At 41.3% G+C, this 25294-nt stretch overlaps 1 long non-coding RNA gene across 1 annotated transcript in view; it reads right to left on the bottom strand.

Annotated features, from left to right (window-relative positions):
- LOC123328842 overlaps window positions 1–23460 on the bottom strand; it is a 35411-nt gene extending 11951 nt beyond the window's left edge. The window contains exon 1 of the long non-coding RNA XR_006543840.2: window positions 23180–23460. This is a non-coding gene — a long non-coding RNA (uncharacterized LOC123328842). The remainder of the gene's footprint in view (window positions 1–23179) is intronic.
- Between the last annotated feature and the right edge of the window lie 1834 nt (window positions 23461–25294).

Below are 25294 nucleotides of genomic sequence, written 5' to 3'. Positions count from 1 at the left end.
TTGGACACAGATGAGCACAGATCAGGAGGGGATGCTCTATTTAAGACAGGCAGGTAGGACTCCTCCAAGGAGCTGATATTTGAGCTGATATGTGAATGATGAAAAAGGGCATGGAAAGATCTGGGGGAGAGCCTTCCAGACAGACAGATATATGAAGACCGTAAGGGAAGAATGAATTGGATATGTTCCCCAAAAAGGCCAGTGTTAACACAAGTGTGATAAACAAAAAATGGGTGGTAGAAAAAGCTGCCACATATGGAGTCTGAACTTTATTCTAAATATGGTAAAGTATTATTAGTGATAATTTAAAGTATTACTTTGACTTCTACTTTGCAAGCGTAGTGAATGACTTGCTGATGTTCAAAAGAGAATCGGGAAAGATGGTGAGATATAAGACCACCCAGGAAAGAAATGCAGTGTTTGGGGCAAGCGTGGTGATGGCAGTGTGTGACTGATTTTGCTATTTATTTCAGAGGTGAATCTAAAAGAAGTTGTGATGGGTTAGGTATAGGACAGTGAAAAAAGAGTAATTAAAAATGACCCCTAGGATAGGCCATGAGCATATAGGGCCACTTCACTAACTGAGATCTGAAAGACTAGCAATACAACAGAGGAGAATGTTTGAGAGGAAATCTAAAGCAATCTAAGGGTAGTGTATAAGGTTCTAGAGAAAAGAATAGATTCAAAGTTTAATTACCTAATTAAGTAGTGAATTCAACCTTGCTGATCTTTGCCTTCCTTCTCTGCCTCAGTTTCCAGTTTTCCATTCTTTCCTAGGCATTTTGACATTTGTCAGCCCTCCATCTATAACTGCCTATAAACTGGTAGCAATTTCTCAGAGATTCTGCATTTGCAGCCATCTCCCAGCTGACACTGATACCGTGATCAGAGCATCAAGGTTTCAGTCAGACAGACCCCATTTTGATTTATTTCCTGGCCAATTATTAGCTGTATAAAGCTGGTAAAATTTAAATCTCAGAGCTTTCATTTCTTTTAAAACAGGAACAATACAATTACTTTATAAAGTTACTGAGAGAATTAAACGATGTCATGTCTCTCAAGCATGAAGCAAGCTGCCCAACTCCTGACTCACACTACTGCTACTACTACTAAGTCGCTTCAGTCGTGTCCGACTCTGCGACCCCATAGACGGCAGCCCACCAGGCTCCGCCATCCCTAGGATTCTTCAGGCAAGAGCAGTGGAGTGGGCTGTCATTTCCTTCTCCAATGCACTGGGGCTCACTAATTTAGTCTCCCTCTTGTTTGGACTCAAACAAGCTGTATATTCACAAATTATACTAAAATTTAAAAAATCATTATAAGACCATTGGTGTTTAGAGAATTGTGCAGCTTCAACTACAGATAAGTAACTCCAATGGTCCACAGAACGTAGTCATTTGAACTTTCCTGAGCTATGCTTTTGAGTTGTGCACACTGAGGGGAGGGTCACTGGCAGGTGAGTCCTGTTCCTAGGGTGAGACCTATGCAAGGCCCAGGATCCTCATCTCAGCCTAACTTCAGGGTCCTTGGTTCACAGTCTAATCCATGCAGCTTTTGTGAAGCAAGAGAACCTCTGTATTTTATGGAAAATGTTCCTGCTAAACAAAGGCACAAACAGAAAAACAACAACAAATAACTCAAACCAACCAATGCAGAGTGTTGGCATGAAAGTGAAGCAAAAACTAAGAAATCTAAGAAATAATGATGATTAAACAGCAAAATAGGAGTTTAGACTAATTTGTGGAGTGGGAATGCCACATTGGCAGTGGCTTGGAACCATGATATGAATGCTTTTACCATTTGTCCCATAAGGAAATAAGGAAAGGCAATTCAAAAACTATTTCAATAAATTTTCCAGACAGAATTCATATTAGTTGCTTTATAAATGAGTCTACTCCTCTATTTATAGAATTATAAAGGTCTTAGGGGGTCAATTAGGAGTTTTTAACGATATCTGACTGAACCTTATGGAAAAAATTGTGTGCTATAATGGTATCTGTGATCTGGGGAATTTGTAAATTGTGAATTGGAAATTGTTAACCATTGGGTTGGTAATTTATACTGTAAAGAGAGAATTGGCATCTTTCATTTTCTGATTTACACTAAGACCATGGTGCTTGTCAATAATTCTTCAGTATCATTTACACAAAACACAGGCATAAATAAGACATGCCCTCTTTTGAGGAAGGAAAAACACTGGCTCCATGACACAAATATAACATAACCCTGAAAATCGGGAGGATAAATTGTGTTCGGGAAATAATATTGGGGTCTGTAACTGGCAGATGCTCATACTATAGGTGCATTTAAACAATGGCTAATCCCTCGGTAAGCATTCAGAGAGACAAAGGGGAGATATAGTTTCTTATGATGCTAAAGCACTTGGGGCTCAGCTGGTAAAGAATCCGCCTGCAATGTGTGAGACCTGGGTTCAGTCCCTGGGCTGGGAAGATCCCCTGGGGAAGGGAGAGGCTATCCACTCCAGTATTCTGGCCTGGAGAATTCCAGGGACTATACAGTCCATGGGGTCTCAAAGAGTCAGACACAACTGAGCGACTTTCACTTTCACTTTCAAAGCACTGAGCTAACTCTAAGAGAGAAGACACATCCTAAAAGTGATCAGCCGATCTCAGCACATTCTATCTCTGTGAAGTTACTTAACTTTGGATCCTTCCTGTGCTAGCTAGGGCTAAAACATGCCTAAAGATAAATCTATTTCCACAAAAAATTATTTATATATTTACATCCACAAACAAAACAAGACAGCAGTCACATTTTCACAAAGCTCTGATCAGTCTCAACACTGTGGTGTTCCTTTCATTTGAGCCTTGCAATCCTTGTGGGACTTGCCATGGTTGTTTGAAGAGTCTGAGTTGAATTCTGTAGACATGTTAGGCTATGTTGCAGAAAGACTGGTATTTCCTAGGGCAGGTTAAAGAGAGTAAACTACAAGATCAATTAAAATTCAATTGGACACTAATTCCTCTGCATCATCTTTTGGAATCCTCACTTAAAATGCAGATACTCTAGGGAGGGTAATGCATTAAAGATCCATAAGAGAAACACTATCAAGAGAGCTGAAGCCAAGGTCAATTTCTATCTGAATAACTTCCTCAGAATGTCACTCATTCTTAGAAAACCTTTCAAGACTTTTTCAAGAATTCACTTAAAAGTCTTATCAGTGATTTCCTAGTCCGATCCCAAAGAAGGGCAATGCCAAAGAATGCTCAAACTACCGCACAATTGCCCTCATCTCACACTCTACCAGTGTAATGCTAAAAATTCTCCAAGCCAGGCCTCAGCAATATGTGAACTGTGAACTTCCTGATGTTCAAGCTGGTTTTAGAAAAGGCAGAGGAACCAGAGATCAAATTGCCAACATCCACTGGATCATGGAAAAAGCAAGAGAGTTCCAGAAAAACATCTATTTCTGCTTTATTGACTATGCCAAAGCCTTTGACTATGTGGATCACAATAAACTGTGGAAAATTCCTCAAGAGATGGGAATACCAGACCACCTGACCTGCCTCTTGAGAAATCTGTATGCAGGTCAGGAAGCAACAGTTAGAACTGGACGTGGAAGAACAGATTGGTTCCAAATAGGAAAAGGAGTATGTCCAGGCTGTATATTGTCACCCTGCTTATTTAACTTCTATGCAGAGTACATCATGAGAAACGCTGGGCTGGAAGAAGCACAAGCTGGAATCAAGATTGCCGGGAGAAATATCAATAACCTCAGATATGCAGATGACACCACCTTTATGGCAGAAAGTGAAGAGGAACTAAAAAGCTTCTTGATGAAAGTGAAAGTGGAGAGTGAAAAAGTTGGCTTAAAGCTCAACATTCAGAAAACGAAGATCATGGCATCTGGTCCCATCACTTCATGGGAAATAGATGGGAAACAGTGGAAACAGTGTCAGACTTTATTTTGGGGGGGCTCCAAAATCACTGCAGATGGTGACTGCAGCCATGAAATTAAAAGACGCTTACTCCTTAGAAGGAAAGTTATGACCAACCTAGATAGCATATTCAAAAGCAGAGACATTACTTTGCCAACAAAGGTCCGTCTAGTCAAGGCTATGGTTTTTTCCTGTGGTCATGTATGGATGTGAGAGTTGGACTGTGAAGAAGGCTGAGTGCCAAAGAATTGATGCTTTTGAACTGTGGTGTTGGAGAAGACTCTTGAGAGTCCCTTGGACTGCAAGGAGATCCAACCAGTCCATTCTGAAGGAGATCAGCCCTGGGATTTCTTTGGAAGGAATGATGCTAAAGCCGAAACTCCAGTGCTTTGGCCACCTCATGCGAAGAGCTGACTCATTGGAAAAGACTCTGATGCTGGGAGGGATTGGGGGCAGGAGGAGAAGGGGACGACAGAGGATGAGATGGCTGGATGGCATCACTGACTTGATGGACGTGAGTCTGAGTGAACTCTGGGAGCTGGTGATGGACAGGGAGGCCTGGCGTGCTGCGATTCATAGGGTTGCAAAGAGTCGGACACGACTGAGAGACTGAACTGAACTGAACTGAACTGAGTGGAGATAGGCTAACCACTGGAATCACCAGTGAAATGAAATGTGGAGAAAAAAATGTAGCATGGCATTCAAGTAGTCTTAATCAAAGCAGGGAAATAAACTTTTGTTGAGTCTCCTAAGTCCCTGACTCTGTCCTTTGAGCTTTGCATATGGTGTCTCATCAAATCCCTTCACCAATGCCATTATGCTCTTACTTCTATCACTGTTTTATGGACGGGAAGCTGAGGCTATGGGAGGCTGAGTAGCTGCCATTAGGAGCTGATAAATAGCAGATCTTGGAGTCAAAGTTGACCTACCTCCTTTCAAATCTCACTAACCCCAGAAAAAATCTTACGTAGGAAATTTCATCCAGGGCATTTTAGTTCTCTCCATCAGCATTCAGGTCTATAAGGTTCTGACTCATACAGAGGATCTTCAAGAGAAGACACGTAGACGATAAAAGGTTAACATGTTAAGTATTACGAGACCTACTATCGAGCAGGATTGGAGCAGCAATGGAAGGAAGGCTATTTCCCATGTCCTATTCAGAAGTGCCTCATTTCTTTATTTTTAAAATATTTAAAAAATGAGTCTGTGTCAAAGCTAAACATAATCTTGCCATATGATCCAGTGATCATGCTCCCAAATGAGCCAAAACTCAGGTCCACATAAAACATTGCACGCACATTTTTATAGCCGCTTTACTTCAACCTGTCCAAATTGTATGCAACCAAGATGTAATTCAATAGATGAATGGATAGGCAAATTGTGGTACATTCAGACAATGGAAAATTACTTAGTGATGGGAAGAAGTGAGCTAGTGAAAAAGTCATGGAGGAAACAGTGCATATTGCAAATCAAAGAAGCCAGGCTGAAAGGCTCCATACTGTATGATTCTCACTATGACATTCTGGAAAACAGAATTACAGGCAGAGTAGAAATATCAGAGGTTGCCAGGGGGTTAGTAGGGTTGGTGGGGTAGGGGAAGGAGATGAACAGCTGGCACACAGAGCATTTTTAGGGCAGAAAACTATTCTGCATAATACCATAACAGTAGATATATGACCATGCATTTATCAAAACCACAGAACTGCACAACACAATGAACCCTGGTATAAAACTGTGCACTTTAGTTAATAATAATGTGTCAGTCTTGGTCCACTGATTGTACCACACCAATGCAAGATGTTAATAATAGGAAAACTGTGGGCAGAAGGTGGGATGTCTTAGAAAGAGACTATGTGGGAACTCCATACTTTCTGTTCAATTTTTCTATAAACCTAAAACTGCTCTAAGAAGTACCTTAATTTAAAAAATCATTCTAAATCTAGACAATAATATTGCCCTATAATTATGTAATGTGATAAATATCAATACAATGGTAATCATATTACAATACAGAAGTGTATCAAAGAACATCTTGTACATCTTAAGTTTACACAATGTTGTCATTCAGTCACTATGTCGGGTCCAAATCCGGGACTCCATGGATTGCAGCCTGCCAGGCTCCTCTGTCCTCTACTTTTTCCCAGAGTTCACTCATTTTCATGTCCATTGAGTAAGTTGCTATCTTATAATCTTATCCTCTGCCGCCCCCTTCTCCTTTTGCCTTTGGTCTTTCCCAGCATCAGGGTCTTTTCCAATGAGTTGGGTCTTTTCCGATGAGTCAGCTCTTTGCATCAGGTGGCCAAAGTATTGGAGCTTCAGCTTCAATGTTACATACCAAATATATTAAATTAAAAAACTCAGCATTCCCTGGCAGTCCAGTGCTTAAGACTCCATGTTTATACTGCAGGGAACGTGGGTTTCACCCCTGGTAGGGAACAAAGATCCCACATGCTGTGTGACATGGCCAAAAACTTAAACAAACAAAAAAACCTCAAATACTTGAAGACAAAACTTCAGGTGGATACAGTCTACGGGCCACCACTTTGGATCTCTGCTAAAATTGGTTTCCAGTACTCAGTAAATGCTGCTGCTAAGTCACTTCAGTCGTGTCTGACTCTGTGCGACCCCATAGACGGCAACCCACCAGGCTCCCGGGTCCCTGGGATTCTCCAGGCAAGAACACTGGAGTGGGTTGCCATTTCCTTCTCCAATGCATGAAAGTGAAAAGTGGAAGTGAAGTCGCTCAGTCGTGTCTGACTCTTAGTGACCTCATGGACTGCAGCCCACCAGGCTCCTCCGTCCATGGGATTTTCCAGGCGAGAGTACTGGAGTGGGCTGCCAATGCTAGTGTTCAACAAATTAAAAAAAATTTAAAATTTAAAATGTCAATCATTCCAAAACGATTCCATTTTTTCTAATATCTTGTTAAACTATAGCAGGTATAGGTAGAGAAAAAAGAAGTAATATGAATAGTGTAAAGGAAAGAAAGGCAGAAAAAATATGAGAATTAGAATAAACTAAAATAAAATGTGTGCTAGCAGGGGAAAGAGAGGAGATTAGAAATTTACAGAGCCACCTCTTCTTAATCTTTTTCCTTCTTTTCTTCCTTTGTTCTTTTCTGGGCCATGAGGTAGGAAGGAGGACTTGAGCAAGCTTAGAATGTGGAGTAAGACGACAGCATGGTATCGTAAAAATAGTCGATGCGCTTTCCCCAAGGCGGGCATTTTACTTAGGGCTGACGGAAGCGCAGGATGTCTGGAACAGTATATACTTATGAGATGGTTAAGGCTGAGATGGTTAAACTCTAATTTCTGGGTGGTTGCGGGAAGAGCATGTACAAGGTGCTGCCACTGGAAGAATCAAGGGGCTGAACGACTGGGAACCAGCTTTCCGTCTGGTAAACAGGACACACAGGGGCCGTGGGCGGGAGAGTGCTGGAAATCATCCGCAGCTGTGAAATGCAGACTTAAGCGTGAGGGAGGTGAAGGAGCTTGGAGGATGGGGGAGGATCTCTCCCCAACAATTTTTTTTTTCTGTCGAGGAGTAATATCACTAGAATGGCATTCTCTGTGTACTTGTGGATTTAAATGTTTTATTGCCTTTACTGCCTCCCTACTGAAGTTTCTAGAGGAAAAATGGTACATGTTTGTGCTCAATCTACATTTTAACTGAAAGCCAGTTAGTCAATATGCAAGAATTTAAAATCATCTCTGGATGTCTCTGAAACATAAATAAGAATTGCTATTTTTTCACTGTTGTTCTGAGAGCAGATTGATAAATAAAAGCACCCACACTCAGTATGCCCCTTGGGGAATGTTTTAGAATGAAATGAGAATCAAGAAATAGATCATTGCCAAGGGGACATTTCAGGACTAACTTTCTGGTCATATTTAGGATCAAATCCCCACAGAAAGGTGGCAACATTATAATATAAAACTGTTGTTCTGGATTTGTTGGCTTGATTATTATAGGAAAAGAACAACAACAACAAAAAAACAGAATGTAACAATTATCAAACGTTGATAATCAAAATAATTATCAATCATTAGGAATGATTATTTTACTCATTTGATGCAAAGACTAGAAACCTAATGTGAGATTTCAATGCAATATTCAAATTTTATTTACCAGAAATCCTCCAAGTACATGAGCATATTCTAAATATATTCTACTTATGCTTTTTGGTCTTCATGGAATTACTTCCATTTTTACAGATAAACATCCCTCCTATTACTAGTCACCAGTGGTGATTCTGGATATTGAAAAAAACAAAACACTATCACAAAATAAGCACACGTTTGTTAAGAAGCCTGACACCAATTTGTGATAGAGGTTTCTTTTTTCCATTCTGCTTTGTGTAGCTGGAAAATCAGGCTACATTTTTTTTAAAGAATGAAATAAATCCTTGTAATTGAGGGAGTTTAGTGACATTCTCCTCACACGCCATCATTAGTGACTGCTGGAGTCTGATCTTAGATAATTGCTTTATTAGCCTCCATCATTATGAAGATTTATTTAGCATCAAAAGTTGATAGTCTGCCAGACTTAGTTGCTGCTATAATATTATATGGCCAGAAAAAGTAGACGATGGGAGGCAAACATGGAAAGTATGTTTGAGTCTAGCAAAGTAATAGGGTAGATATAAAACTCCTTTTAAAAGACTTCAGAAGTTTTGAGATTTTTCAGACCATCTAAATACATGGAGCATTTAAAGGAGAGGAATGTAGAGCTAGCTGAATGGGAATTATTTCAGGCATGTGTGGCTGTAGGCAGGAGTTGGGGGTGAGAAAATGGAATGAAGGGAATTAGGATTAAGTAGAGGAAGGAGACCCGAGAAGTGCACTGAGTTGGGTGGGATAAGCCTAGACCCTGACAGCATCTTGTGTGTTGTGTATGAACTGTGAGCTCTTAGTGAATGGCAGCTGATGTAGCAGAAAAACTGAGAAAGTGCTGTGAAATTGAGAGTCTGGAGCTGACGTATTACTTAGAAACTGTGACACATGTGATCCAACGCCTAAGTTGTGTCACTTTACAAAAGCACTTTATAAAAGTAGAATAGGCAATCCAAGCTTTAAAATGCTTCTCAAAAATATTCAAGGAAGCCCAGGTATGTGACTCCAAGCATATTTAACTAAAGTCTTTTTGAACCTGCAGCCCACAGTTCCCAGCATGTTACGTGCACAGGGCTGTTGACTCATCTGTCATTATTTAGCAAATTGCCTAATAAATGAGAATAGAGTTTCCAATATTATCAGTAGGTTTTCATGAAAGGTATTGGTATAAATATTGTTAAGTAGATTCTGGATTACAGAAGGTTTTCTGCTGACTATCCTTTTCTTTATCTAATGAACTCTAAGGGAAAAATGATCCACCTGTGTTTCTTGGCCCTCCCACAAATAGTCAGAATTCCATTGGTTGCCGTGGCATAGCCTGTTTTTGTGATAGAAGCTTTACTGGAGTGATGACTTGTACTGAGAAAACTGTGATGCCCCAAGTTTTTCTCCTTGAGTTATTATCTATCCAGGAAAGACGCTGGTTTAAAGAAGAAAAATGTTTTTTTTTTAAGGAGCCCCAAATCTCTGTTGTGTTTGCCCATGTGAACACCAATCCAATGGAAAAAAAAATGACCATGTTGCCTGTCTTAGCAACAAAGTGCCTACTGCTGCTGCTGCTGCTGCTAAGTCGCTTCAGTCGTGTCCGACTCTGTGCGACCCCAGAGACGGCAGCCACCAGGCTCCCCCGTCCCTGGGATTCTCCAGGCAAGAACACTGGAGTGGGTTGCCATTTCCTTCTCCAATGCATGAAAGGGAAAAGTGAAAGTGAAGTTGCTCAATCGTGTCCGACTCTTCGCGACCCCATGGTCTGCAGCCTACCAGGCTCCTCCGTCCATGGGATTTTCCAGGCAAGAGTACTGTAGTGGGGTGCCATCGCCTTCTCCTAGTGCTAATTAAATGGCTAAAATATGTACTAAAAGTTATAATTAGAAAAATTCCTGTAAAAATCAGTAAATCTGAAACAAACCAATTGATTTATTAATTCAGCCTAAGGAAATTTTATCCTTGATAACTTATAATTGAGAGAAAAGTCCAAATTTCTTTATCACAGCAGACTAATGGGCAGATCCATTTCATTTTTATATTAAGGAATACTTTCCCAAACCCAATCCATTAAGTCATGCTTAATTAAAACATAAAATATGGTTCAAAATTCTACATAAAAAATTATTCTTTAGTTTTTCATCCTAGAGAAATCCTAGAGTAGATTTGTAACTCTATAAAATCAGAAGAATAAATATTCAGTAAACACATATGATGGGTCAGGCCTTGCCTTAAGTCTTATGGGAGGAAAAAAATTCCTGTCTTAAAATCTAGTAGAAGAACATAGTTAAGAACTGAAAGTTTAAATAGTATCATAAGATATAAGTAATAAAGAAAACAATGGAAAAACACATACAAGGCCAACTGTGAGTATATGTCAGACATTAAAATTCCTTTGGAAATCAGTAGTTCAGCTATTACCCACTCCAGTGTTCTTGCCTGAAGAATCCCAGGGACGAGGGAACCTGGTGGGCTGCCGTCCATAGGGTCGCACAGGGTCAAACATGACTGAAGCAACTTAGCAGCAACAGCAGCAGCAATTCAGCTATTTGGCTAAACTACAGAGTTTCTGAAGATGGTATACTTCCCTAGTGGCTCAGATGGTAAAGAATCTGCCTGCAATGCAGGAGACCCAAGTTCCATCCCTGGGTCAGAAAGATCCCTTGAAAAAGGGAATGGCAACCCACTCCAGTATTCTTGCCTGGAGAATTCCATGGACAGAAGAGCCTGGTGGGCTACAGTCCATGGGGTTGCCAAGAGTTGGACACAACTGAGCAACTAACGCACTTTCTGGGTAGAGGAGATAGGCCTAAGAAAGAAAAACTGTGGTAAAATTATGGGCCTTAGATGCCAGGCTAAGGTTTTAGAACTTGATTTTACAGGGAAACCACTGAAAGATTTAAATTCTAACCTTCAATGGAGAAGTGAAAAATCAGAGCAGCATGTTGGAAAGGTGACTCTTTCAGCTGTGTGCAGACTGCACAGAGAAAACTTCAGACACTGAGATGGCTTAGAAGGTATGGCCATTTCCCAGGTTGTTTAGGTCCCTCCAGGGAAATGGGATGGGCTTGCCACCATCCCAAATTCAATTCAGGGGTCCAGAATGATGACACCACACACAAATAGAGTCCAAGAAGCTTTATTACTCACACAATGGAGATTTTAAGGGAGTACAGGACAAATTCCCAAGCAGGTCTAAAGGTTTGAGAGAGCAGGCAGGTCTGACTGGCATGAGTTTTTAGGATGGTGAGAGCGTAGGGATGGAGTGAGCATCCTCTCACATGTGCTGAGGCTTGTGTGATCTGAATTTCCGGCTGCACCAAAGGAGGGAGCACCCAGGCTATTTTTTAGCTGGTTCAGATGTGGGGCAGAAGGAGAAGGGGAATAATAATGTGGCTGGAAAGTTGTCAGCAGACATCAAAAGTGGAGTCTGATTCACTGTAATGCACACATAAGGTAGGAAGTGCCAAATGAATGCTGTCAATATTTTAAACCTGAGCTATAACCCTCCACCTGATAGAACCTGCATGGTAGGAGGCAGGTATCTGGAGGAATGGATTTTCATAAGCGTGCAGTTATATAACATTCAATTTACAGGCCCATCGAGGGCCTTTGGAATGTCAAAGAGGAAGTCTCCAGGGCTCTGAAATAAATATCCCAGGAACTCTTGACCTTTTGTTCACTGCATTTCTTTTAAAACAAAATCTAATATATTGCTTATGTTTGGAAAAAGATTTTTTGAAAAACTCAAAGCTAAATGGAATTTGTTTGCATCTGGGATCACAGTTGTAGATTCTAGCCTTCAATAAATCAGTTGGTTTTGGTTTAAGGATCAGTTCCATGCTGCCAACCTATGTGTATAGTAATAATTATCTAGAAAGCTTGTTTACAATGTCCATTTTAGCCCTCAACCCCTGGGATTCTGGGTGAGAGGTTTTGTGTGGGTTTGAGGAATGTATCGCATGAAACAAATGTTCCTGATACAGGGCTCTACAGGCCTCACTTGAGAAGCATCACCCCACGGTGTACCTAGGACTGCACTAGGGTCGCAAAGCTTCATGTAAAGTTTAACATGATCATAATGAACAAAGACATGTATGGATGTGAGAGCTGGACTATAAAGAAAGCTGAGTGCTGAAGCATTGATGCTTTTGAACTGTGGTGTTGGAGAAGACTCTTGGGAGTCCCTTGGATGGCAAGGAGATCCAACCAGTCCATCCCAAAGGAAATCAGTCCTGAATATTCATTGGAGGGACTGATGTTGAAGCTGAAACTCCAATACTTTGGCCACCTGATGTGAAGAACTGACTAATTTGTAAAGACCCTGATGCTGGGAAAGATTGAAGGTGGGAGGAGAAGGGGATGACAGAGGATGAGATAGTTGGATGGCATCACTGACTCGATGGACATGAGTTTGGGTAAACTCTGGGAGTTGGTGATGGACAGGGAGGCCTTGCGTGCTGCAGTCCATGGGGTCGCAGAGTCAGACATGACTGAGCGACTGAACTGAACTGAATGAACAATAAGTTGACTGCTTTACTGGTTCTTTCTCTGTTTAACCAACCTCTAACTTCTGCACCTGTGAAGTTTGTAAAAGCAAACTTAAAAGCCAGGACTATGATTCTGTTTAGTTGCTGTTCAGGAGTTGGCAGTGCTTGAGTGCTTACTATGAGAAAGGGCTGTATGTACTTTTTCTTTTTTGATTTTCACAAAGTCAAATAATTATCACATTATAATGTATAAAAATTGAGGTTCAGTAAGATTAAGTGACTTGCCTAAGTCACACAAGCACTAAGTGGTTAAATGCAGATTCAAATTTAATGTTGTCTAAATTAAACTCATGTTATTAACCACGACACTCTACTGTCAGGAGCCTGGTTCTAGCTTTGCAGTCTCACTTGAGTGGTGACAGGGGTCCCATGGCACTGAGAGCAAGGGGAAAATTAGGCAGTTGCCTGTTTAGTTTTCTCATATATTGTTAGTAGAATAATGGAAATTGGTTTGATACCATATATATCTCTGTTCTCCAGGGTAGAATTTTCCTTATTGGCTGACACATCAGCCCTTCTGAGAGCTTTTGGAAGACTTATATTTTGTAGGTTGCTTCCCCGTAAGCACAGTTTGTCTAGTTTAGAATAGCACTTTTTGGACCAGTCACTTTTACGAGGCTGAGAGGAACTAGGGTGGCTATGAGACAGTGAGGGAAAGGGTGATGAGACTTGGGGGCTGGGAAGTATGCAGGGCACAGATCAGACAGGGTTTGGATGTCACATCAGAAATTTGGCTTTTGGTCTAAGTATGGTGAGGAACAAATGGAGTGTTTCAGATAAGAGATTTGGTGCTCTGATTTTGTCTTAAAATAGCCTTTTGGTTGCTATGTGAAGAATGGATGAGAGGAAACAGAGTTGAATAGGAATATGGATAAGGAGGTTATTTTACTCTGACTATTTTGAATGTGGAAAAGTTCCTCGTGAAGGAAAAGCCAACAAAGGAAGAAAACTGATAGTTTTAGCCTTGGTGGAGCAGAAGCAGAGTGGAACACAGGAAAAAAAAAACTTTTTCTAGAGGCTTCCACACTTCTTCCTCAAAGTAATTTTGGAGAGAAGATAAGAAGAGGGAGAGAAAATCAGAACTTGAGCATTTCAGATTTCTTTTTTTTTTTTTTTGCTCCTTTTTAGCCTTCTAAAACCCAGGTACCACCCCCCTCCCCACCCCCCACCAATATTTTTCTCAACTTTAACAGTGTTGACTCTGAAAGCCTACCTACCAGGCAGGTGTCTAAGATAACAGTAATCTCTCTAGGAAATTCCATATGTAAATATCTTTCCTTGGAGAGTTGAAGAAAAATATGTTTCTTGATGGTGGATAAGAACCTGGCTCTGGAGTTTTTCTCCATCATACAGTGTACTCTTGGAGTGGCTTGAAAGCGGCAACCTGGTGTCCTAAGGCGAGCATCTCCTTGTCTGAGAAAAGCCACTCAAACTGCCATGAGACCTAAATGGAGAGCAGGTTCCATAGATGCTGTGCTTTGTCCACGTAAAACTCCCCTGATCGCAAGCGACAGAAACCAAACTTGAATCACTGTAATGGAAAAGGGTGTTTACTGTAAGCATAGATGTCTCCTGGAAATCAAGGTCAGAAAGATGGCTTGGCTTCTGGAACAACTGGGTGAGGTTTTTGAAAACCTTGACTCCCCAGACTATTTTTTTAAAAACAGTTCTATCTACATGACAGAGAAGACAGCTGCTGAAAGCCCTCAGAACTTTAGTCACTTATACAGAGATAGAGAATGTGATGCTCTCAACCCAAGTGTAAAACTCTGGGAGAAAAAGCTTGTTGGCTCTGCTTGGGTTAGGTCTTCTCCTGTGAATAACTATGTCAGAGGAGGGTAGCACTGGGCTAACAGAGTGGACTCTACAGCATCCATCGAAGTGGATAGGAGGGGGCAAATCTTTGAGGAGAGTTGAAAAAACACAAGTTTCTACAGAAGTTTCCAATGATAGAAAGGTACTAGATAAAAAGCCCTACAGATATCCACTGCACAAGAGAGTTTGTGTATGTGAATGTTGGTAGAACTAGTTCTCTTAAATTAATGACCAACCTAAAGCATCAAAAAAGCAGGAGAACACTCAATCCAGAGATATCTAAGCATTGAGAAAACAGAATTAGTAACAAAGGTGGACTCTGTATTTTTCTGTTAACTGTTATTTGGGTAAGCCATTTCAGAGAAGGATTGACTTCTTTGCCTTCCATATGTAAATGCTATGTTAATTTCCATGAGCTGGATTTTCCTATAATGAGGGAAAATGCTTATTTATAAAGTTTATGAGAGAACAAAGTCCCTCTTAGCCTCTCCCCTATCTTCCCAATCTGCTGGATGAAGATATTTACCCCTGTTAACATATAAAAATATGGACAATCTACACAAATAAATCATAGACATATTTTGCATTTCAATATACATAAATCCTATGGGTTTTTAAAATACTTTATCTAGATATAATTTCAAACTTAAAGAACACCATATCCCCCCATCTATCCAGATTCTCCCTTACATTTGCTCCTTCATTTTCTGTCTTTATAGATAAGGATATGGATACAGATATACCCATCGGTGTTAAGTTTTTTCTGAATCATATGAGGGGAAGTTGCAAATATGATGCTCTATCATATCTGGATCCTTCGGTGTATATTTTTCCACATCCTTTCCACAAACAAGGACACTTTTCTACATTCTACCATACACGTTTGCCAATCAGGAAGCTGGCACTCATACTACTGATAACACTACTTTCTGATCCACAATCCACAGATGCCATTCACATTCCTTCAACTGTCTCTGAGATGCCTATTCCTCTATCTCATTCAAGATCCAGTCCAGAATCATGTGTTACATTTAGTTCCCTTCTTTCTAGAGCAGTTCTCATTCTTCCCCTGTCTACCATGGCCTTGATGTTTTAAATTCTGTATCTGTATTTAGTTCCATCTTCATTCTATATAATGTCCTTCAACTTGAGTCTGTGCAATGATTCCTCATGCTCAAACAATAATGCCCATGCATTCTTGAAGCAATACCCCCCAGAAACAATGCTACCCCTGCTCTTCTCAGGGCACTACACAGGAGACAATATAATGCTGACCTATTCCACCATGGTGATGTAAACACCGATCACTTTCTGTGGGAGGCCTTCAAAGATGTCTGAGCTCTAACCCCAGGAACCTGCAGTAGGTCACCTTAGGTGGCAGAAAAGATTCGGCAGATGTATTTAATGTTAAAGACTTTGAGTTGCTAAGGTTATCTTGGATTTTCCAAATGGGTCCAATCTAATCACATGAGTCCTTTATAAAAAAAGAAGTGAAAGTCGCTCAGTTGTGTCCAACTCTTTGCAACCCCATGGACTGTATTCTACCAGGTTCCAGGCAAGAATACTGGAGTGGGTAGCCGTTCCCTTCTCCAGGAGATCTTCCCAACCCAGGGACTGAACCCAGGTCTCCCAAATTGCAGGTGGATTCTTTACCGTCTGAGCCACCAGGGAGAAGAGATTTTATTAAGTCAATAGAGAACCAGAGAGATGATGGTGTGAGATGGCAATCCACCATGGCTGGCTTTGGAAATACAGGCCAGGAACCGATGAATGCAGACAGCCTCATGATGACGGAAAAGGCGAAGAAATGGCATCTCCCAGGAAGCCCCCAGAAAGCAGCAGAGTCCAGCTTTAGCCCAGTGAGAATCCTATCAGACTTCTCACCTACAGAATTGTAAAGATAATATCAATAACTGAGTATTCTTTAAGCCCCCAAGTTTTTGATAATTTACTGCAGCAGCGATTGTAAATAGATATACTTGGTCAGCATGATACGTTTGGTTGAAATCTATTGCTTGGGCTTATCTGAACATAACAGGATATTAAAAGAGCATTGTGGTTCTCACAGATCGGATCAGAGGCTTGGGAACAAAGGCTTGGCCATGGTCAGAAATCAAGGTAGCCAGGGAAGCAAGCCTGGGCTGTTGTAAAACAGGGAGGAGAGAATGGACCAGATGCAGTTAGGTGCGAGTTCACTGTTGTAGGTTTCCCTTCTCCCTCTCCATTCTTGGTTAACATGTGTTCAGGAACTACAAGTTAGTTCTTCCCTAAGAAAAAGCTTACAAAGTTAGCTCTCTTGGAACTAAAAGATTTAACAGTTACTATACAAGACTAATGTTAACAATTTTTCCTACCACAGCTTTCTTCCATTAATGGTAGATTGAGGCAACAATACATTTTTCTGGATCCCACTGCTGGGCATACACACTGAGGAAACCAGAAGGGAAAGAGACACGTGTACCCCAATGTTCATCGCAGCATGTTTATAATAGCCAGGACATGGAAGCAACCTAGAAGTCCATCAGCAGATGAATGGATAAGAAAGCTATGGTACATATACACAATGGAGTATTACTCAGCCATTAAAAAGAATACATTTGAATCAGTTCTAATGAGGTGGATGAAACTGGAGCCTATTATACAGAGTGAAGTAAGCCAGAAAGAAAAACACCAATACAGTATACTAACGCATATATATGGAATTTAGAAAGATGGTAACAATAACCCTGTGTACGAGACAGCAAAAGAGACACTGATGTATAGAACAGTCTTATGGACTATGTGGGAGAGGGAGAGGGTGGGAAGATTTGGGAGAATGGCATTGAAACATGTGAAATATCATGTATGAAACGAGTTGCCAGTCCAGGTTCGATGCACGATACTGGATGCTTGGGGCTGGTGCACTGGGACGACCCAGACGGATGGTATGGGGAGGGGGGAGGGAGGAGGGTTCAGGATGGGGAACACATGTATACCTGTGGTGGATTCATTTCGATATTTGGCAAAACTAATACAATTATGTAAAGTTTAAAAATAAAATAAAATTAAAAAAAAAGAAATCAAGGTAGCGCTGAAATACCAAGAGATGGGATTCAGAAGCTATGGTAATAATTCCATTCTGATGTGTTACTCCACCAAGACTATGCACAATGGGGAATGAATAGCTATGCATTTCACCAAAGGAGTTTAGATCTTATCAGCTCAGACAGAGAGAGCCTTAAGCATTTTGTAACTTTATAAAGATGAGGTTTTCCATTCAGCTTCTCCCTAAATCTGTACATTAGTTTCCCCTCTTTTAAATGTAGCCTCTGGTTTTCTCTTGGAGTTCAAGTCCATACGAAACAAGATCGGTAGCAATCTTGATGCTTTTTAAGTCTTTGCTCCTTCCTTCCCTTTCTCTCCTTTCTTTCTTCCCTCCCTCCCTTTTTCTCCCATTTTTTTTTTCCTTTGTCTCTTCTCAGGCTTTATGGAAAAAAAGAAAGCACATCCCTGGGAAGTTCTCCAGCCCGTTTTTCTGCTATATCTTTGCACTTACAGTCTTCTCTGCCTGAGTTGCCCGCTCACCCGCTCTGTTGGCAAACTACCACTTATCCTTCACCAAGGTGAATTCTCTGATCTTTCTCTAAGTCCACCAGGAGGAATCATTATCTTCTTTTTTCCCCCACTGGTGGTTTTTTTAATCGAGGTATAGTTGATATATAATATTATGTAAGTTACAAGTCTACTAATATAGTGTTTCACAATTTTTAAAGGTTATACTCCATTTATAGTTATTATAAAATATTGGCTATATTCCCTTGTGTTGTCCAGTTTAACCTTCTACCTTATTTTATGCACATTTGTGCCTTAGTCCCCTACCCCTATATTGGCCCTCTCCTTTCCCCTCTCTTCACTATTATCCCTAGTTTGATCTCTTTATCTGTGAGTCTGCTGCTTTTTTCATTATATTCACCAGTTTGTTGTTTTTTTAGATTCCACATATAAATGATGTAATACAGTATTTAGCTTTCTCTGTCTGACTTATTTCACTTAGCATAATGCTCTCCAAATTCATCCTCTTTGAGGCATTACTGTGTCTTCTCTGACCTTTAATTACAGCATCATTAGTGACATTAGTTTTCTCTCTTTCTCCTTCTCCTAGACCCTAAGCTCCTTTCAGGAGTTATCATCAGGAGTTTAGCACTGTGACTGGTCTGTGGTACGGCCAGTATGTTCTCATACCAACCTCCACATACGGTTTATCGTATGAAGTGTAAGATGTGAAAGAGGACAGTATTTTCACTCATTCCTACCTTGCCTCAAGTAAAGATTCACGGAAAACTTTTAGAGGAAGCAAAGGATTCTAAAGTTGATTACATCTTTTCGATATAATCCTAATTCTTTAGGATTCTCAAAGGGGCAGATACATTTAATGTCCAGCACCTACCCACTTCAAGAATCACTTCTAGGGGGCCGGGAAGGACCAAGTGTGACACAAGTGTGCTGCTAACCTCGTTTTTATTGTGGAAAGGTGGGAGCAGGAACAGGGGATCTTCACTTAGATTTTAATGTGGGACAGAACCTTCTGGAAGAGTCTGAGCACCAGGAACTCTTAAGATAAGGGCTTCAAGAAACCTGGAAGGTAGTAACAAGAATATCAAAACTTACAAAACTAGAATTAACCTTTAAGTTTCATGACTGCTCATAGAATTATAGGAAACAAATAAAAGTTTAGAGCTGGAAGGGATTGTCACAAACATTTTAAAACAATTTCTAACCCATCTATTGTTACGGATTACTGATGAACTTTGTAGGTGGCCCTCTTCAGTGTTCCTCTCATCTCTTATCCTGACATTGCCAGTGGAAAGTTCCCAGGGAGTCGCTGCTTTAGGGACAGGGATAGGAGGGGAGAGAGATGCAGCTACTTGCTTTGCCCACGCCCGGAGGGTAGATTCAAAAGATAAAAACACTGGAGACACAAGCACAGTCTATCTCCATTCTCAAGATCATTTATTTATGTTTTCAATCCTTTGTTTCATTCTAAAAATTATTTAAGACTCTATGTGAAAACATATGTGCAGTATAATCGAAAGACAACAAAATCAGAGACAAGATTAACACACAAGATCCTTGAAATATATTCCCTGAAGAGGATCCAGATTTGGCTCTGAACTTCCTAGCTGCCAAGTAAAATGAAATGTAATTGATTACAACGTGCAGACTGTCTAAAAATGAAAACAAATCCCTTTTTTTCAGAGACACACAGCTCTTGATATTGAGAATTGAGAGAAACCTCTCCTGTGATTTCCCATAGAGATCAACATCCTCAACAATAGTTTCTGCCATAAATAAAATGACAAGCGTAGAATGACTTCCTCCTCTTACCTTCCTGTATGCAAGTCAAAGAGGCACAATGCCAAAGCATAGCTATTAATAGTACACAAAGGGCCAAATCAGTAAAGTCAAAAGCAATGTTTTTTTCCCCTTAGCTCTTTAAGATTCAAGGGGGAGGAGTGGACTCCTGTAGTCTTAATGTAATCTTCTTTGAGTGACATTTTTTACAACTAAGTTTTTTATTTGAGAAAGTTCCACAAAGAAGAGTATAGAGTCTGTTTAGAACCTAATTTTCAGGTTACTGAGAAAGCAAAGTTTCCTACATACATTTTAAGAATAAACTGAGAGAAGGGCAGGTTTGACATCTCTTTAGACATTATTTTATGAATAATAAAGGGTCTAACCAGGACATGTGAATGCCCCAGTGGCAGTCCCACCTTCACACAGGGTTACCCTTAGTCAGGGCCAAGATCTTCCCCAGAAACTAATTAATTATTTAACCTGAACACATAGGCAATTCATGCCAGAAGCATTATGGGTTAATACATGTCCACAAAAATTTCACTGGAAAATGTTTCCATTAAGTGATGTACATCACCTGAAATGGCTATTAAAAAAAAAAACCTCAAAGATACAGTCTAATTTAAAGAACTAATGTAAAATACTATTTAATACAAACTAGTTAAAATTTAGAATCTCTGAGCTCAAAATGACAGGATTCTGGAATGGCTGATGTTCATTTGTTCTTTCTGTTTATAGGAACGGCTGTCTAGTTTATGACATCAAACTATATCATCAATTTCCAGCTATGATGAAATACCTGTGTTTCTGCTGGAAAACAAAGAACCATTAAAAAAAAAATAGAAAAAGAAGACTTGTTGCAGCCTTGCCAAAGCAATCAAGACATAAAGATCCAAGGAAAGGGAATGGCAGAGAGGTCAATCAACTTCAGTGTCAGTTTTTCTCCTGGGGCATTTTCTGAGCCTCGGTGTAGAGTAAGAGATGAGATTTTGGGCAGAGAACTGCTAAAAGGCAGATAATTTAACAACTAAAAACATTAACTTCTGTAAAGAGAAAATTAAGTGAAGAAAAAGTAAAACAGGCATATAAAAGTTACTAATTATACCCAACTAGGGAAGATAATCTCCCTTCCCACAAGTGACCCCCAAGGGATTGTGACCTCTGCACCCTGATAAACTCAGTACCCGGGTCAGGGGTGGGTGGGAGGTTCACTCCCCACAGAGTCACCTGCCTACTGCACTTGGTACTGCCAGCCCGGATGCCACCCTGGAGGGCATGTCCTGTCTGAAGGTGGTGTGGAGCACGTCCCAGCCTTTGGGTGGGTGGGGGCAGGAAGAGGAGGCTGAGCATGTCCTGAGGTGCCAGGGAGTGGGAGAGTGGGTGCTGAGAGCCTGTCTGAGAGAGGGGAGCTGCGATGGGCCCTCCTGTGGGCCAAGCCTCCGAGCCATCAGCACATGCTCAACTGACTCCTAGACTTCATTTTAAAAACATAAGTCGGAGATAAATTGAAGAGTTTTAAGACAACGGCATTAACCACAAGCGTAAGGCCCTTGTGGGCATGGGACACCGTGACTGCACCCGTAGCATCCCCGTGAGCCTGGCCTTGGTTAGAAACGCTGTGTTCAAGGTTGTGCAGCCTGGCCATCATCTGCTAGCGGGTCTTCCTCCCGTGCCAAGTTATTCCTGCTTCAGCCTCTGTTTTTTGATGTTTTGTGCTTCATTTAAAAACACATTCTTTTTCTTGCTAGTAATTAGCTTTAACAATTCCTCATGTCTGAACTCTTCCATAGAAAATTCATAGGAATGAAGGTACGGCTAATTTTCAGGGATAGCATGTGAATATTCTTAAATAAACAAATTATATATATATATATACATCTTCATTGGTTTTAACTGGGTTGGGTTAAATTTCATCTCTATGATTCCCCATGCTATTTTATTTTGATCATCAAAGATACTATTTAGTTCTCCAAGGGACTTCTTCTGACATATTAGTTTTCCTGGTTTTAAGTGGAAAATTAGAATATCACACTGGTTTGCATTACCTAGATCTGATGAATGAAAATATTAAAAACTGAAGTTCTATTCAGAAAAATACATTTCAAACTCCCAAGGAGGTAGATGTGACTTTTCTGTTGGTTGTTTTCACTTTGGTTTTCAAGATTTCTGATAAAGAGTGAAGCCCAAAGCCAAATAATCATACTGAAAACACTTCGGGCTAAGATTGACTAATGTCTGTAAAGGGCCTCTTTTAGAAACTTGTGTGAGATTCTAATTCGGACAACCAAGCCAAGATTGTGAAATTATAACTTCTCATGGCACAGCTAACACACTTTGTTTCCTGGCTCCAAAGAAAAGTATAATCTTAACATGTATCCAGTACCTCTTAAAATATATTCTGACTCATCTCTCAAACTCCAGGCCCTATATTCCTGCTATAAATTCGATATTTAAGTACATGTTGAAGCCTCAGAGGACGTGAGCTTGGTTAGCAGGGAGCCCTATTTATAATCTGCAAGCTCCATTTGTTTTTCTTATCTTTCTGAGATTTCTGGCTCAGTTAACAAGGTGGAGTTGGAAGCTTTAGCAAAGAACTCTGCAGTTTAGGCAGTATAATGAGGGAAAGAGGCCTTAAAGGAGGGAAGGTTATCGAGCCCCACGACAGTGAGGTCAAACAATACCAAAACATTGGAGTTTGGAGCACAGAAAGGTTTATTGCAGGGCCTTGCAAGGAGCTGGGTGCCTTATGCCTTAAAAACTCTGAACTCCTCAAAATGTTTTCCAGGCAAGCCCTTTTCTAGGAAAGGTGTGTGAGGGTGTGTGTTGGCGGGGGAGGTGGGGGTAGAGGGGGCGGGGAGCGTGAGGTGTGACTAGTTGTTGCAAACTTCTTGGTATCAGATCCTGTATTCTTGAGGTTAGGAAATGGTCAGGTCATGATATTCCTGCAAATCACCACCAAAACAAATGCTTTTCTCTGTTATGACAAGATTGAGCAAGGTCCCAAAGCTCAACTTTCACCCTTCGAGGTCCAGGCCTTGGCTAAGTGGAGGAGGGGTCTCTATGCAGGCCAGTCACCCTGCCCGGAGAGCATTCGTCCAGCACCGGGACTGGGTTCATCCACCAGCGCTGGGCCTGGCTAAGAAGGCAGATCTCAGCTGGCGGGGCCAGGTCTCCAGACCCTACTCAGCCTCATCACCGAGGCAGGCAGAAGCCCAAGACATAGTCCGTCCTCAGGCTTTTCATTTACACCTCAGAGAATCAGTTGTATGGGATCACTAGGCATACAATCAGGTCAATTCCCAGCTCACAATTGTCTTTCTTAGAAAACAGCCCCAGCCACAGAGGTGGGCCTGAAGTAATGCTGTGCAATGCCCTTGCAACTTAACCCTGACCTCCGGCTATCTCTTAGGGGTCAACAACTGATCTAAGCTGTACCAGCTTTTGAAACTTGAATGGAGAGACTGAGGTTGGTTGAAGCTCTTACCTTAATGGCCATGTCTGTACACACTCCAGTTGCTGGGCGCTCCATGGGTCACGTAGTGAGGGCCTGGGGAGAGGTTTGCTGCTGCTTCAAGGCATGGGCCCGGCCAGGGGTGGCCGTGGAGAGGGCTCTGGAGCTCTAGAGACACAGCCCTCAGTCTCTTCTGGGGCCCTCAGCTCACCCGCCAGCCTGGGCCAGAGGCCTGCAGGGCCCGGAGTGAAGGCCTCAATCCACCTCTTACCACATGCTCTGGGGCAAGGACCACTGGGAGCTGACTATTGGCTGAGCTGGACCTTTAACCTCCTGGCTCAGGGTCTCGCGATAACGACTGGGCGCCCACCCTGCTCAAAGGGCCAGCAAGACTTGGTAATAAGCGTCGACAACTAGACAGGGCAGTTAGAAGTCATTCTCTATTTCCCACCATGCTACCCTCCACTTCTCTTGCTAAGATCTCCAAAGCATACCTTGTTTTACCTGTTGAGTACGTGGGAGGGGTGGCGATAACTCCAATGATGCGGTATTGGGAGGCTGTGGTGACAGGAGAAAGGGAGTTCCCAGAAGCTTGGCTGGTATGCCCCGATTCAGTGCTATGCTGGAGAAGGTCGTATTGACTTAAGAGAATCGACTGTTACATATTTTGGTAGCTTGAAATGGCCCAGACATCCTGGAATGTGAAGTCAAGTGGGCCTTAGAAAACATCACTATGAACAAAGCTAGTGGAGGTGATGGAATTCCAGTTGAGCTATTTCAAATCCTGAAAGATGATGCTGTGAAAGTGCTGCACTCAATATACCAGCAAATTTGGAAAACTCAGCAGTGGTCACAGGACTGGAAAAGGTCAGTTTTCATTCCAATCCCAAAGAAAGGCAATGCCAAAGAATGCTCAAACTACCACACAATTGTACTCATCTCACATGCTAGTAAAGTAATGCTCAAAATTCTCCAAGCGAGGCTTCAGCAATACATGAACCGTGAACTTCCAGATGTTCAAGCTGGCTTTAGAAAAGGCAGAGGAACCAGAGATCAAATTGCCAACATCCGCTGGATCATGAAAAAAGCAAGAGAGTTCCAGAAAAACATCTATTTCTGCTTTATTAACTATGCCAAACCCTTTGACTGTGTGAATCACAATCAACTGTGGAAAATTCTGAAAGAGATGGGAATATCAGACCTGCCTCTTGAGAAACCTATATGCAGGTCAGGAAGCAACAGTTAGAACTGGACATGGAACAACAGACTGGTTCCAAATAGGAAAAGGAGTCCATCAAGGCTGTATATTGTCACCCTGCTTATTTAACTTCTATGCAGAGTACATCATGAGAAATACTGGGCTGGAGGAAGCACAAGCTGGAATCAAGATTGCTGGGAGAAATAGCAATAACCTCAGATATACAGATGACACCACCCTCATAGCAGAAAGTGAAGAAGAACTAAAAAGCTTCTTGATGAAAATGAAAGAGGAGAGTGAAAAAGTTGGCTTAAAGCTCAACATTCAGAAAACTAAGATCATGGCATCTGGTCCTATCACTTTATGGGAAATAGATGTGAAAACAGTGGAAACAGTGTCAGTTACTTTGGGGGGCTCCAAAATCACTGTAGATGGTGATTGCAGCCATGAAATTAAAAGTCACTTACTCCTTGGAAGGAAAGTTATGACCAACCTAGATAGCATGTTAAAAAGCAGAGACATTACTTTGCCAACAAAGATCCGTCTAGTCAAGGCTATGGTTTTTCCAGTGGTCATGTATGAATGTGAGAGTTGGACTGTGAAGAAAGCTGAGCACTGAAGAATTGATACTTTTGAACTGTGGTGTTGGAGAAGACTCTTGAGAGTCCCTTGGACTGAAAGGAGATCCAACCAGTCCATCCTAAAGGAAATCAGTCCTGGGTGTTCATTGAAAGGACTGATGCTAAAGCTGAAACTCCAATATTTTGGTCACCTCATGCGAAGAGTTGACTCATTGGAAAAGACCCTGATGCTGGGAGGGATTGGGGGCAGGAGGAAAAGGGGATGACAGAGGATTAGATGGCTGGATGGCATCACTGACTCAATGGACATGAGTTTGAGTAGACTCCGGGAGTTGGTGATGGATAGGGAGGCCTGGCATGCTGCAATTC

This window comes from Bubalus bubalis, chromosome 13 (genome assembly GCF_019923935.1).
Source record: "Bubalus bubalis isolate 160015118507 breed Murrah chromosome 13, NDDB_SH_1, whole genome shotgun sequence".
In the NCBI taxonomy this organism is placed as follows: domain Eukaryota; kingdom Metazoa; phylum Chordata; class Mammalia; order Artiodactyla; family Bovidae; genus Bubalus; species Bubalus bubalis.
This window is presented reverse-complemented; position numbering and strand designations above follow the sequence as displayed.